We start from the raw sequence: 16,296 nt of genomic DNA, 5'->3' as shown, positions 1-16,296 counted from the left end.
TTAAATATTCCCTTTCTCCCAACCAATAGTAACATGGTATGGTATTGAGACACCCCTCATATGCACACACTTGCTACCTAAGGTGCCAATGTCCTTCCTAAAATATGGCAGCCAGTAAGGAGTACAATGTCCCAGAGGTAGTCAGACTGGGACAAAGCACCTTGACCCTCTCACCTCCTTTTTCATGGATACCACACCTCTCTTGATGTAAGCCTGAGATTGCTTTCCATCCTTTGGCTACCATATACCATTGTTGTCTCATATTGAACTAAAGAGTTACTAACTGTACCCCTCCCCTTCTTGGAAAAAAAGACTGCTATCTAGTCACACCTCCCCCATCTTATACTTGGAAAGTTATTTTTTGAACCAAATAGTAAGACTTTACATTTATCTCTATTACATGGAGCAGCTAGTAGACCATGGCTTGGTTTGGAGTCAGAAGACCTGAGCTCAAATCCAGCCTCAGATATATCTGAATCCTATGACACTAGACCAGGGGTGGGGAGCCTGCAGCCTCCAGGACACACGTGGCCATCTAGGTCCTCAAGTGTGGCAATTTGACTAAATCTAAACTTCACAGAACTAATCCTTTAATTAAGGGGATTTAGGGGGGATTTGTTCTGTGAAGTTTGGATTCAGTCAAAGGGCCACACTTGAGGACCCTAGAGGGCCACATGTGGCCTCAAGAGCATGGGTTCCCCACTGCCGTACTAGACAATTCACTTAAACTCAGTTTCCTCATCTGTCAAAGGGGGATAATAATAGCCTGCCCCATGGGGTTGTTGTGATGATCAAGTCAGATAATATTGGTGAAGTGCTTGGCGCAGTGCCTGGCGCACAGTAGGTCTAGATTCACCTTGTTGGGTTCAGCCCAATATTTGAGCCCCTCGAGATCTATGGGGTTCTGCCCTCCGACATGTTCCTGTTCACTCTTTGCACACCTGATAGGCACCCCATATCTGCTGTCTCCCACCTCGCTGATAAAGAAGCTGGACACCACCAGAGTAGGGCCCCCCTGAGGCCAGGCCATTACAGAATAACGGAGTGTTGGAGCTTGAGGGAAACAGAGAGCATCTCTCTAGCCCCTCATTCTACAAAAGAGAAAACAGACTCAGAGAGGGAGGTTGCCTGGCCAAGGTCACTCGGTGAGTTAGCACTGTAGATGAGGAGAAGAATCTAGGTCATCCAAGCCCTGAGCCACTTCTATCCCACAGCTTCCTGTCTGCCCCTATCAGACCCAGGGGTCCCCCAAAGTGGGGATGTGCACCCCAGATTGGAGGGGAGGCTGGAGCCTCTCCCATTCTCTCCGGCCTAGAAGTTTCAGTGATGTGTGCCTGGAACAGACACTGCCCCCTCCTAATCATCTATTTCCGAGGACAGGCATAGGGCTGGACAGCAGCCCAGAAAATAACTGATCCTGGTCGGTGGCTGCCTCGTGGCGGGGGGGAGGGGCGCAAGGCCCAGGGGTCCCCTCCTCCACTGAAGTTTTTTCCAGATGGGTTGTGCAGCCCAGTGGAGTCTGCCCAAATATTTCAAACACCAGAGCTTGTATTCCTCAGCTTCCATGGGGAGGGCAGGCCAGCCAAGGGACAAAGAGCTGCCCTCCTCCCACGGCCTCCTTTCTCCCCTTCTCTGGGATCTCCTCACTCTTTGTCGCCCATCTTTCTCCCTTTTTCTCATCCCATGCCCCCAGCCCTTTCCCCATAGCCCACATCCTGTCTCCCCTTCCTTCTTTTTAGTGGAGCAGAAGAGGGAGCCGGAGTCAGTAAGAATCCCACCCCTGAGCCTTCCTGGCTGTAGGATTCCAGGACTATTGTTCCAACTCTCTGAGCCTCAGTTTCTTCATCTGTAAAGTGGAGACCCCAACCTCTGCAGGGCCAGGCTCACAGGATCCCTATGGAGATCAAAGGAGGAAAAGTTCATTGACCACTTTGTAAGCCTTAGGGAGCCATGCTGCCTCCTTCTAGCCAGCAGAGGCCTCAACGTTTCAGTCTGGCCTCAGAACGGCCCCAGAGATAGTTTGCCAAAATGTCTGCTCAGGGTCCCAGTTTTAAACTGATGCAGCCGCCGGGCTTCCTGGAGCCAGGAAAGGGGTGGGAGCTGGACAGCTGGACCCTCAGGGTGCTGACGATCCCCTGGAGAGGATTGTCCTGCAAACCTTGTGGGGTATCAAGGTCAGCTCCCCTTCCCTCCCCTCACATCTTTCAGGCCCCAAACCTAACCAAGTTTCCTCCACCATTGGACCTGCAAGCCTAGTTTCCCACAATGGTCACCCCATTGGTCTCTTTACCTCCAGTCTCCTGGACCCCTCCCTAATTCTGTCAGTGGGTTCCGAGGCTTCCTGATTCTGCTCTTTATTTCCCATCTGGCACGAAGTGAGTCACAGAAAGCCTCAGAACCCCAGATTCCTCTAAAGTTCCTCCCAGCTCTGCAAGCTGCACCCCTCCAGGTCCATTCCACTCCTCACCTGTTTCCAAACCTTCTGAGACCCTTAGGCTCCCCCTGAGAGAAAGGGAATTACATTTCTTGTCAACCTGGCATCCTATATCCTCCCAATTCTTTTTTTACCAACTAATTGGTAAGGCACCTTAGACACGGCACCTCAAAGTGCCCTCAGGGAGCTCATACCCTCTATAATATGGTTTACTAACAGGTCCATCCTCATAGGAGCCGATTGTCTAGGTTCATAGCCTCAGTGCTAAGTCTGCTATTAGCAGAAAGAAATGGAGGCCTATAGGTATTCGACACTGTGTATGCCACCATTTTCACTTCATAGATCCTAAAAGATGGAGCTAAAAGAGAGCTAGGAGGCTATATATATATATACACACACACACATACATGTATATGTGCATACATGTATACATGTATATATGTGCATACACACATACATGTTTCCTTATCTGCATGTATGTATACACCCACATATAGACATATATACACACATATACATACACTCACACACACACACACACACACACACACACACACACACACACACACGGTTGTTGTCCTTCGTTCTCGAAGAGGACCAAAATGACATCACCATGCTTGACTCAAGATTTGGTGTGTCCTCCCGTGGCTGATCAGGCCCATGCAAGCTCGCAGTGCTCTACCACAGGTCAGGCACACATAGTCCGTGTGAACATTTGGGGGCATCCTGTGCACCGTGTGTATGTATATATGTCTATATAATACATATGTGTGTGTATATACATTATATATATATATCATATACCTTTTGTTAGTATTTACTTGTCTTCAGTTGTGTCTGACTCTTCTGACTTCATTTGGAGTTTTCTTGGCAAAGATACTGGAATGGTTTGTTATTTCCTTCTCCAGCTCATTTTACAGATGAGGAAACTGAGGCAAACAGGACTAAGTGACTTGCCCAGGGTCACGCAGCCAGTAAGCGTCTGAGGCCAAATTTGAACTGGAAGATGAGTCTTCTTGACTCCAAGCCTGGCACTCTCCTCACCACTCCACCTAGCTGATATTTGGTATGTGTGTGTGTGTGTGTGTGTGTGTGTGTGTGTGTGTGTGTATCATCACACATGTGTGTATATATGTGTATAATTATACACCCGTGTACACACACATATATGTATATACACACATGCACACATCTCACATAGGCATGCTTGTTTATGTGTTGTCTCCCTACATTAGACGGCGAACTCCCTGAGGGCAGGGTCATTTTGGCCTTTCTTTATACCCCAGTGCCTGGCACATAACTTGAATCTCTTCCACTGATCTGTTCTGACTCTGCTTGGTGTCGAGCATGACGCTGGGCTATGGGGCTGACTCTTGGGTCCTTTCTTGCAGAGAAGCTACAAGCTGGGCAGGGCTGTCCTTTCCCTCTCACTTGAGGGAGAGGCACTTTGGTAAATTGGACACGGGGCTGGACTGGGAAGATCCTAGTTCAAATCCTGCCTCAGACACATTGTCAATGTGTGAACTCGAACAATTATTTAACCTCTCTGGGCTTCCTTTTCTTATTAAAATGAGCAGGTCAGACTCAATGACTTCTCAGGTCCTTTCCAGTCCTCACCCTGTAATCCTGAGCTTCCTCAACCCAGCCCAAGCTAAAAGTCCTAGAATTTGGAGTCTGAAGATATGGATTCGGGACATTCACATATTCTCAGAATTGTTCAATGTATCGGTCAATTAATACTGTTTTTTTTTTTCTTTTTTGGTCTTAAAAAATACTATTTGTTATATGGGACTGCTCTCTGAGAGGGGCGGGGGGGGACACTACAGGAAACTGCTGATGTGTGGGGGGGGGAAGACATCAATAAAAATGTGTTTAAAAAGAAGTCTGAATCTAAATCCTAGCTGGGCTACTTCTGACACACGCAGCTTCGCATGTCGGTGGTTGCTGGGTTTCAGTTTCCTTATCGGAAACAGGAGAGGAGTTGACTTTCAGGGTCCCTTCCAGCTATAAATCCTATGGTAAAGGGGAAAGACAGCAAAGGACCTGGGTTCAAATTCAACCTCTGTTGTGATATCTGCACAGCCTCGGGGCAGGTCACTTCACCTCAGTTTCCTCATTTGTAAAAATGAGGGTATTGGACTAGGTGGGTGGCCTTGGAGGTTCTTCCCAGCCCTAGATGGGTCTCTTATAGAATCCTGCCTTTGACATGGGTAGCCCAGTGCTCCAAGGGAGCATGGGAGGACCCTGGCCCAAAAGGGAAAGGGCTGACCCCTGTAGCCTGGCATCCCAGGATGGGCCCCCACCTCTGCTCCCATCCCCAGTATCCCCCAGGAAGGCCTGCTCCATCCTGGCCCCCTTCTGGTTGCCCCTGTGGGCCTCCCCACTGAGTCACCGGTGGGGAAGTAGAGACAGGCATTGTTGGAAGAGGAGGGGGCAGTGGGAGGAGGTTAGCTTGAGCAATCCCACCACGTGGTGGGATTGGAAGTGATGCTTCTCAGACTGACACATGTTCTCCAGTCTCGAGTGGGTTGAAATCCATTAGCCACACTCAGTTCCCACCCGCTGTGTGGCTTCAGAGCCAAGTCCCAGACTCGCTGGATGAACTCTGAGACAAGAAGTGTGCAGGGAATGGGGGACAGTCATCTACCTCCCAGGGTGGGGATCGGGGAGGGGAGGGGACAGAAACAGATGCGAGGAAAGTCTTTGGGAAATGCGCCTGCCTTCTGAGGCTGCGTCAAAGGAAGTGACTCGATCAAAAGAGAGACCCAAGTCCAAGAAAATATCAGTAGGAGGCATCTAGAAAATCTCCCCAGAGAGAGTTGTCTGGGATCCTTCACCGAGTTAGGAATCATAGGATGGCTCCAATCATCACCTTGTGAAAAAACGAAGCAGCAAATTCATTTTTTAATCATCCTTAGCCTTGTTAGTGATTTAGTGAGCAAACATTTATTAAGCACCTACTGTGTGCTGGGCACTGTGCTAGGCACTAGGTGTACAAAGAAAGACAAAAGTGGCCCCTGCCCTCGAGGAGCTTCCTTTCTCCATGGCCCTATGGAGCCCCAGGACATCATGTCCTGTCTGTGTGTTTCTGTGAGCAGAGCAAAGCATCTCCTAGTCTGTGCTGGGTGGAGGGAACAGACTCCTCCTTCTTCTTGGCCCCAGAGGGCAAAACCAGGAAAGAAGGGTGGAAATCACAGACAGGCAGATTTTAGTTTAATGCTAAGAAACGTTTCTAACAGAACTGAAGACAAGTCAAATGGGTGGCCTCTGGAGTAGTGACTTCCTCATCAGTGGAGGTATTCAAGAAGACAGTTCAAACATATGAGTCACAGGGGCAGCTAGGTAGCACAGTGGATCGAGTACAATGGCCCTGGAGACAGGAGGACCTGAGTTCAAATCCGGCCTCAAACATTTACTAGCTATGTGACCCTGGGCAAGTCACTTAACCAAATACCTCCAATGAGAAAAAGAAAAAAGAAAAAAATGTGTCACAGTGGACAGAATTGGGATTTAAAGTATATGTTTGAATTCTCACTCTGCATCTTCTTACCTGTAGGACCTTCAGCTCTCAGATAAGGTTGGATAAATGAGGTCTGTTCTAGGCCTACATCTACGACACCAAGATCCTAACACAGGATTCCTTCTTTGTCTAGGGGTTGAGTTCAGATGGCCTCTGAGCCACTTTCCAACTTGGAAATTCTGGTTTCTCAGTTCTTAAGATGTCAGACCCAGGATTTTCTTCTATTTGGACTTAACCCTTGGTTTTCCGGCTGAACTGCCCTTTCTGTGAAGAAATGATGCCTGTGGAGTTGTTCCACTGTAGGGTGACCTCTAGCTGGCCCTCCCCAAGAGCCAATGATTCATCGATTCATGAGCTGGGATGTGGAGGAATCCTGGAAGCAGGGCTGCTGTGACCCGCTCATTGGGACCAGCTGGTGTCAGTCAGCCCAGCTCTCAAGGTGGCCAGAGGACATACGTCCTGCGGAAGCCAAGTTAAACCGTTCTGTTCTGGGCACCACAGTTTAGGAAGGACGAAGCTGTGAATGGCAGCCGGGTTGGTGAAGAGAGCCTTGAATCCACCTCGTGGGAGAATTGGTGGAAGGAATTAAGGATTTTCCTAGAGAAGAGGAGGCTGGGGGAGGGGTAGAAAGGGCACATAGCAGCTTTCCTATAGAAGAGGTATCAGGCTGGCTCTACTTGGCCCCAGAGACCGGGAAATAATTTCATCTCCATTTACGGTTGAACTCCGACTAAGAGAGCAGCCCAAAGTGGAATGGTGGGCCTAGAGAGATAATGAGGCTTACCACCTCTCAGAATCTCCACGCTAGAAGGGACCTCAGGAGATGCTTGGTCAAACCCGTGCCTGAAAGAGAATCCTTAGCCTAGCCCAACTGACAAATGGTCTTGGATCAATCCATTAACAACATGCATTAAGTGCCTACTATGTGCCAAGCATTGGCCTAGGTACTAGGGATTCACAGATGAAAGAGAAAGAGTCCCTGCCCTCAGGAGGCTTATACTCTATCAGGGAAGACAAGACTACATGAAATGCCTGCAGCATAAAGATGAGGTAATGGGGAGAATATGTCATATGTCATAATGTGGAGTCCCTTCCTCACCCTCGGTGCTCTCTGTCTGCTCTCTAGCTTAGAAACGTTCTTCCTAAAATGGGGGCCCCAGAATTGTAGGCCATACTTCAGATGTGGCCTGACCAGGGAGAGGTGGTGGGTAGGATGTTATGCCTCTGGGAACAAGGCCTAGGTTCCCACAAGCCCCTTTGGCCGCCATGTTATACCGTTGACTCATACTGGCCTTTCAGTCTACTAGGAATTCCAGACCAAGGACTGAGGGGAGAGGCCCGGGTCTCCCTCTTACACACAGGAGGCTTCTTGAGAACAGGGCTTGTGTCTCCCCATCAGACCCAGGGCTCCCTGAGGGCAGGGCCTGCGTCTCCATTCTCAGACCGTGGGCTGCTCCAGGCATAGCCCATCCCATCAGTGCCAGCCAGCAAACAGCCCCAAGTTGGGACATTTCGAAGCAGCCCTAACTAACTGCACCTGCAGCTTCCTCACAGCCCAGCTCTGAGGCACTGAATTAGAAGGCGAAGGAAGAAAAATCTCACTTTTTCCTGATCTATTGCTCTTGGAGGATCTCTCCACCCTTCACATGGATCCTCTCAGCCCCCAAATGGGGGACTGGTGCCCTGAGTCAACACCACTTAGAGCCCTGGACTCCAGCCCTTCCCCCCCAACCCCAGCCCCAGTCCCAGCCGGCCCAGGAGCCGCCAGCAGCCCTTCCGAATTACTTGTTTTTATTAAAATTCTTTTGCCCGGGCAAACCCGGATGGTCTGTGGATCTTGGACAAGGGCAGTGGGGGGAGTGGGGGGTGGGGGAAGGAAGGACTCAGGCTGCTGAGTCCTGGCCGCCAGCATTTATTTATCCTGCCTGGTCCCAGCCAGGGATGTAGGATCAAATGCTTAATAAAAGATTTCCATCATCGGTGACCCTGAACCCTGGAGATGGGGAGATAGAGGGACAGAAAGAGTACCACCCAGGGCTAGGGATGCCCAGCTATCTCCGTAGGAGTCTCTCCTTTTCCCCTCCCCTCTCCCTCCCCTCCTCTCCTCTCCTCTCCTCTTTTCTCCTCTTCTCTCCTCTCCTCTCCTCTCCTCTCTTTCTTCCTGTTTCCTTGTCTCTCTCTCTTCCTCTCTCTCTTTTCCTCTCTGCCTCTCTTTCTGTCCATTCAAGGAAATGCAGATTAGGAAATACAAAAGAAATGGGTTGCCCCCTCCCTGCTATCATCTCCATTCTGATGACCGGTGCTCTGGCTGACCTCACTCAGGTGACTCTTTGTGGGCAGCCCAATGGCTGAGTCCAGACATGGTCCAGGATTCACAAAACAAGGGTATGGGGTACTCTGCTCCAGAGCACAAGGGCTCCCTGACGGCAGGGCCTGTGTCTCCCTTCGCAAAGCAGAGTCCCTCCAAGGACAGTGGCTTCATCTGTTCTGTCTCTCCCTCCAGTGCCTGATCCAGGGCCCAGCACATGCTGGGGGGAGAGGAGAATGATAGTGCTTTATGCACCTCGTGCCCCAGATGTTCCCCACACTGACCTTTGTCTCACCATCACTAGACACGATAGCCCCAAACTCCAGGGGCCCCAGGAAGCCTCTACAGGAGCCATCTCCACGCCCCCCCCAAATATACTGTGACGATGGCCTGAGTTAATTTCCTCCCTCATTTCTTTTCCCCAGCTCTGGGACTGTGGGCTCGTCATACTCTTCAGGGGTGGCCTGGAGGGAGGCTGGCAGAGGGTGAGGGCTTCTGCAGCCAACTCTAAGGCCCCAAAATGTTCATTTTTCAGACGTGGAGGTAGGCGAGCGTTGAAAAGCTGGGCCTGGGCCCGGACTAGGTCCCTAGCATCCATCCCACACTGCCTGGCCCAGCTTTGGTGGGACGCACCCTGAAAGAGTTTGGGGGAACGGACAAAATGGGAGGGGGTGCGAGGGGGAGCCGTTCTCAAGGCCGGAAAGCACGAAAGCTCCAGGATCCGGAGCCAAACCCTAAGGCTCAGTGTGGATGATCTCCAGCTCTGGGCGGAGCTGCAGGGGAAGGTTTAGATGGCGCCAGGAGGCTCTGTCCCCAGACTGCCCCTGGATTCAGGGTCTTTGGCCCCACCAAGAGCAGTTTTTCCAGGGGGTGGAAGGCAGCATTTTCAATCATAAAACTGTCAGCTCCCAGGTATGCTGGCAACACCCAGCCTCTGGGGGCAGCAGCAGGGCCAGGTCAGGAGCGAGGTCACAACACAGAGGTAGAGACCCTTCCAGTCCTGCCCTCACGTCAGACCTGCAGGGTGAAGCAAGATGAGGCCAGGAGGCAGTGTGCAGCAGAGCAAAGACCACTGGGTCTGGGTCACAGGACAGTTACTCAAAATCCAACTGGGAGATCTTGGGCAACTCATTTCACTGTCCTATGACTTTGTTCCCCTATTAAAAACAACCACAGCAAATTTATTAAGCACCTACTATGTGCCAGGCGCTGTGCTAAGGGCTTTTTACAAATGTTAACTCACTGGATCTTCACAACAAACCTGGGAAGTAGGCGTTGTTATTATCCATCTTGTTTTTGCAGTTGGAGAGAATGAGGCAAACAGTGTTTTTTTTTTTAAGTGACTTGCCCAGGCTTATCCAGTAAGTATCTGAGGCTGGATTTGAACTTGGGCCTAGCACTCTCTGTGTGCCTTCTAGTGCCTAAAATAGGGCAGTTGGACCCACTGGCCTCTGGGATCTCTTTCAGCTCTGGGTTTATGATCTGATATGCATTTCTCTAGGCTGAAACTCACCCCCACTCCATCTCACCAACCTCACCCCTCCTAAATGATCCTTTCCTCAAGCCGCCAACCAAGTCATCAGTGAGTCGTAAGTGAGCCAAACATGTGTCCATAGGGGAGAGACAGAGGCCCGATCCAGGCACTGCCCTCAGGCGCTACCAATCTGGCCGACAATCCATAGCTCCCACACGTGGAATATGGAAACTCCAAGACAGGATGCCCCAAGGGACTCACATAGATGGGATCCTGCCTCGCCTATCATGTGAGGCTGGGATCTTCCCAAGGGCAGGCGCCACATCTCCCTCAGCAGACTGGGCACGAATTCCTTAGGGTTCCATCCCATCTAGTCACCACCATTCATTTGACATAATTCCCAAGATTTTCCTCTTTTCTACATAGGGTTGGAGAAAGATTTGGGGAGCAGGCTCTATCTTTAGAATGGCACAGGAAAGCAGGCCTCCCAGTTGTTAGAGCCTTCCCTTGTATCCTAGCAATTGCTTTGAATTTATTTTGTGTACAGGTTTGCATTTATGAAGCTGGCCTTCCAGGCTGGTCCCTTCATTCTACAGATGAGGAATGAGAGTGCCAGAAAGGTTGACCAACCTGCCCACAGTCATACGGACTTGGGAGAAGACCGTACTTAAGGCAGGGATGAGGGAGAGGAGAGTGTGGGAGTCCCCTGGCCAGGAGGGCTTCAAGAAAGAGGCGGTGGGTGCTTGTGGCTTCTGGAATGCTGAAGGGAGCTGAGCCTGCAGGGGGAGGGATGGCGAGAGAAAGGGGCTTCTGGCCAAGGGAGGCCCAGGAGCTTTCTCCTGCTTCCTCAGCCAGAGCTCAGGGCCAAGAGAGGCCTCCCCTCATCCCCCTTCGGGACCCAGCTCCAGCCAAGGCATTCAAAATGGCCCGGTTCCCACCTGTCAGCCAGAACACCAGGGGCCTCCAGGCCGCCTAAGGGCCCCCACTGAGCTGAGGCGGGGAATCATTTGACCAGGACTTGGGGGTTAACCTGACCACCCAGACCAAAGGCTTTCCTGTCTTTGGAGCCTAGCCCATTGCACAGCATTGGAGGGGGTGGGGAGGAATGTCACTGGAATCAACCACATTTGGAATCTATTAATTTCCTCCTCCTGGCAGACCCCTCCCCCATACACACACACCCCAGATTAGATCTCCACGCTTTGTGGTGATTCCTGACAGAGCTTCTGTAACCGAGCTTAGTAAGCAGGGAGAAGGGGGAAGCTGTCCCGACATTCCAGCATTCTTTTTGCCTCCAAAAGGGGAGACCAGCATCCCAAAAGCAGCCTGCTGCCTGCAGAGGATGCAGAAAATAAAGGTCAGAGGGCATGGAGACAGCCAATGCACTGCAGGTCGGAGGGCTGAGGCCTCCTGCCTCGGGGGGCCCACAGGAGCTCTCTGAGCCCCCTTCCTTATCTGTCAGATTAAGTGAAGAAAGGCACCGGCCCCACAGAGTCATTGGGAACACCATCGGTTCCCAGATCCAGAGTTGGTAGCAATGATGGAGGTCACCTAGTCCAACTGCCTAATTTTATGAAAGAGGAGAACGGAGGCCTAGAGAGAGATGAGTCTTGGGCAACATCCCCAAGTAAGAAAGCAGCAAAGCCTGCATCCGAGGTGGAGAGCCTTGGGGGCTGTTGGGACCAACCCCCTCATTTTTACAGAAAGGGAAACTGAGACTCAGAGAGGTGAAGCCCAGGACACACAGGCTATAAGCAACGGGATCAGAACAGGAACCTGTGAATACTCCCCCCAACTCTAGAGCCCGGAAGCTTGCCAGTGGACTCTTCTGCCTCAGATCAGACAAAATATGTGAGATACTTTACAAGCCTTTGAGTATTATTTAGATGTCAGATGCTATTATCTTTGCTGTTGTTTTTCTACATGGGATGGCTCTGAAAAGAATCCTAGAGGTCATTTAGATCGACCTTCTCATTTGATAGGGGAGGAAATTTGGGCCGAGGTTAGGAGAGTGATTTGATCAAAATTCCACATTCAGGGCCTTCTCTGAGCCCAAATTTCCTCTCTAGGAAAATAATGGGATTGGGCTCGATGACCCCTCTGGTCTCTTCTGAAGCCAAAGTTTGTGGTTCTCCCATCTCACTGGGGCCCTGATGGTCTTCTTTGGCCTGACAAGGCTATTACTGCAACATGCCCAACTTATCTCTCACCCCACCCTCTGTGTGAGGCTTTTCTGGTCCCTCTTTTGCTTTTCTCTTCCTCCAGTGCCCTTCCTCTGACGAACGTTCCATCCAATCTGTAGGTATCTGGTTTGTACATGTCTGTTGGCACATCATCTCCCACTAGACTGACTTCCTTGGGAGCCTTTCTTTGCATCCCCAGCACTTAGCACAGAGCCTGGCACACAGTAGGTACTTAATAAATGCTTATTGACTGACTTGCCAAGGGTCACACAGCTAAGGAAGTGTCTGAGGCAGAATTTGCACTCAGGTCAGCATTACATCCCCAGGTTAGCATTACATCTCCCACACCACCTAGCTGCCTCTCTTTAGAGACCAGAGGGATCTCTACCCTTTGATGCTTATGGTTTGTGAACTTGATTCCTCCCTTTTTGGAAAATTGGGGCACTTGCCTTTTTCGCCAGCCCTTCAGTACCTTTTTTAATCTGCATAGACTCAGACATTACTGATAGTGGCCCCAAAATCCTGCTTGACAATTCTTTCAGTAGTCAGGGATTTAGCCCATCTGTCCCAGGTAGGATGAATTCATTAAGAGGAGACAGGGTCTCTCCTCCTAACCCAGCTTCTCTTGGGCACCAACTCACTGGAGACCTTCTTTACTCTGTCCCTCCCACTCAGAGGATGCCTTCCTTGGCAGAGAAAAAAAAGGCAAACGACAAAGCAGCTCTGACTTCTCTCGGTCATCACCATCATCATCCCACCCACCTGAAGCCATGGCCCTATCCTTACCCTAACCCTATCCTCTGGCACTTCCCCCTCAACTACTCCCACAAAACCCCAAAACCAGTTAGTTGTGGTCCTAAGCTCTTACCAACCTTAGCACACTATGGGTGTTACAAGCCTGACACAATGCTCACTGTGCCATGATACACTTTTGGATTCATCCTTTGGTACCTAGTCTGGTTTCCATTTTCTGTCCATGTATGTTTTTTAATGTCCAAGTTGTTTGGTGAGCTTGCTCTTCATCCCCATGGATATCTTCAGACAACTGCTATTTCTCTTCCTCATTAGAATAATTTCCCCTTGTGTCTTTAGAATTTCATTCTTGAGTTTCCAATTATTTCTGGACATTACTTCCAGCTTAGGCTTTGGCTCAAGTCCAGGGTACCCCCAAACTGGGGAGTGGAAATGTATACAGTGTACAGTATAAATCAGGCAGGGGACAGGTATTTAATTCTTACACACAAAACAAATGCTAAAAGACACACACACAAAAGTCCAGGTGTACATTGTGTACGTGGCCCACCAGAAGCAGACAGAAAGTCTCTACCCGTGAGCTTTGCCCTCCCCATTCAGTTCTATATTTTCTGGGGGATGAAATGAAGGTTGTCCCATACCCAATAATCATATTGTTTCCTTGAGCACTTGTACAGGACTGCCTTTACTGATATTTGGAGACCCTCTAGACACGTTATACCTAATACCTATTTGTAGATTTTCCCAGAGTAAACAAATGATGGTAGGAGGCACAAATGAACCAACAAAAGAAATTGACCCTCTAGGATCAGAACCAGACATAGGAAACCCTCTACTCCTTAGAGAGGGTCAGCTAGGAAACCTTAATGGAGAAAGCACTAGACTTGAAGTCAGAAGGATTTGAGTTCAAATCTTGCCATGTGACCCTGGGCAAGACCCTTCACTTCTGACCGCCTCAATGTCTTTGGGGGACCCTGAGCAATAAATAATCCCTAGTAGCCCAAGGAGCTACCCTACAGGGCAATTCAGTTTCAACAAGGCACTTGACAAAGTGTCGATGAGATCTTTCTGGACAAGATGGCGAAATCTAGGTGAGAGGGCAGCATGATTAGCTGGATTCAGCTCCCTGAACAGCCTAACATCAAAGAGTGTTGATTAGACAATCCCCGGCTGCCTAGAGGAAGTCCTGGTAGTGAAACACCCTTGGCCCTGTCCTCTTTTCAGCTTTGTCAGTGACTTGGACGAAGGCATGGACAGCATGCTTATCTAATTTGCGGATGATAAAAAGCTGGAAGGAAATCTGTCATGTTGGATGACAGACTTGCATAATAAGATTTACAGTAAGAAGGAACCTTGGATAACACTAGGCCAACTCTTCCTTTGACAGATGAGGAAAATGAGAACCAGAAGGGTTCGATGACTTGACCCAGATCACACGGATAGGGTTCAAATCCAGGTCTTCAGACTCCAAGTTCAAAATGTTTTTCTACTATGCCTGGGTCAACACGTCAAAAACAAAAACAAAACAAAACAAAAATATGATGCCAGACGAGGAGGATGGGCCCGAGGCAACAAACTGAGATGTAATTTTAATCTTAGAATTGGTTAAAAAAGAAAAAAATTGTAGTACAAATACAGTATGGGAAAGTTTCAATTTAATTCAATTCCACAAGTATTTTTGTTAAGCCCCTTCTATGTTCCAGGTACTGTGAAAGGCCAAGCATTGGGGATACAAGGACAAAAAAAAAAGGTCTAGTCCCTGCCCTCAAAGAGTTTTCAGTCTATTTGGAGGAAACAACACGTACTGAGACAAATACATGAGAAACAGACACAAAATAATTAATTAAGAAGGGGAGCATTGACAAATAATAAGTGCCACTTGAGCTAAACCTTGAAGGGAACTGGAGATTCCAGGAGGTAGAAGTTAGGAGTGAGAGCATTCCAGGCATGGAAGATAGATTGTACAAATGTGTGGGGCTGAGAGATGGGATGTCATAGATGGGGGAAATACCAATGGTCCAGGTTGCCTAGAACATATAGTGTGAGAGGGAGAGTGGTGGGAAATCAGTCTGAAAAGATGGATCAGAGCCATACTGTGAAGGACTTTGCTCACCAAGCAGAAGAGTTGGTATTTTATCCTAGAGGTAACAGGGAACAATGGGAGCTTCTTGAATAGGGGGATAGACATGGTCACACCTCTGCTTTAGGAATATCAGTTTGGTAGCAGGGCCTAAGATGGGTTGGAGAAGACAGAGGCAGGATACAAGGAGACCAATTAAAAGACTGCTAGAATGGCTCAGGGGAGAGGTGATGAGAGCCTGAGCTAAGGTGGTTGTGATGGGAGTGGAAAGAAAGGAACTCATGGGAGAGCCATTTTAGAGGTAGAGTGGATGTATGTGTGCATGCATGTGCATGCATGTGTGTTTGTGTGTGAAGCAAAGGAAAGCCTGAAGTGTGACTCTGAGGTTGGAAAACTGGGTGACTGGAGGGTGATGGTACCTTTGACAGAAACAAGAGAGTTCAAAAGAAGGGTGGGATTGGGAAGGAAGATAATGAGTTCTATTTTGGACGTGCTGAGTTGTTGATGTCTATGGAACTTCCAGGTCAAGGTGTCTAGTAGGCAGCTGGTGGTGATGGGCTGGAGCTCAGGAGAGAGACCAGAGCTGGGTGTATACATTTGGGAGTCATGATGATTGGACTAACAATGTCAATCTTATCATAGATAGATTAACACCAGGGTCCCCTAGTGTACAGGGCACCATATTGACAACTTCTCACTCCAAGGAACTTCATAACTCAAGTCAGAGCACAGGAGTTCCCATTTGTCACTGAATCTTCTGGAAATAAGTCAGAACAAATGGCATACTGAAGCAAAGAACATTTACTTAAATTGAAATTTGAAAGAAACTACTTAATAGCTAGCTAGCATTGAAAGCTTTAAAGTTTGCAAAGTATTTTATATACATTATCTCATTTGATCATTGCAACAACCCTGGGAGGTAGGTTCTATTATTATCCGCATTTTGCAGATGAAGAAAATGAGGCAGACTGAGGTTAAAGTGACTTGCCAGGGGTCACAAAGCTAGTAAGAATCAGGATTTGAACTCAGGTCTTCTAGACTCCAAGACCAATTAATCAAACAATAGGTATTCTTACCATTTTTTTTAAAAAACATACTCCCACCTTCCAAGCTTCCTGAAATGAAAGTCTGCACATCATTGCTCCCTAGGCTGCTTTTCAATATGATTTTGCTGGCTAAGGAGTGGGAAAAGTGGGAGAGACATTCAACAAAGGATTGCTGAGGTCATCATGCCTGGTGGGCCCTGCCTTTTGAGGCAGAAATGCTGAAGCATTGCAAATACCTATTTCTTCCTCTTGGGAGCCACAGTGTGAGAGCTGTCTCCTATCCCTCCTTCTCATGGGGGTGTTGGTCCTGACATGCTGCTGCCACTGTCCTCCATTTTCTTCTCTCCTGAAGCTGGTGTCTTATCCCTAGCCTGAGATGTCCATCTTCCATCCACAGTGGAGGCCCTGAAAGCTGCTATACTAACGCACAGGTTTCTAGATGTTGTCTCCAAAGAGAAGGAGGAGTAGATGCATTCCCTGACAGAAGCATTCATAGAG

This window comes from Trichosurus vulpecula, chromosome 3 (assembly GCF_011100635.1).
Source record: "Trichosurus vulpecula isolate mTriVul1 chromosome 3, mTriVul1.pri, whole genome shotgun sequence".
Taxonomy (NCBI): domain Eukaryota; kingdom Metazoa; phylum Chordata; class Mammalia; order Diprotodontia; family Phalangeridae; genus Trichosurus; species Trichosurus vulpecula.
This window is presented reverse-complemented; position numbering follows the sequence as displayed.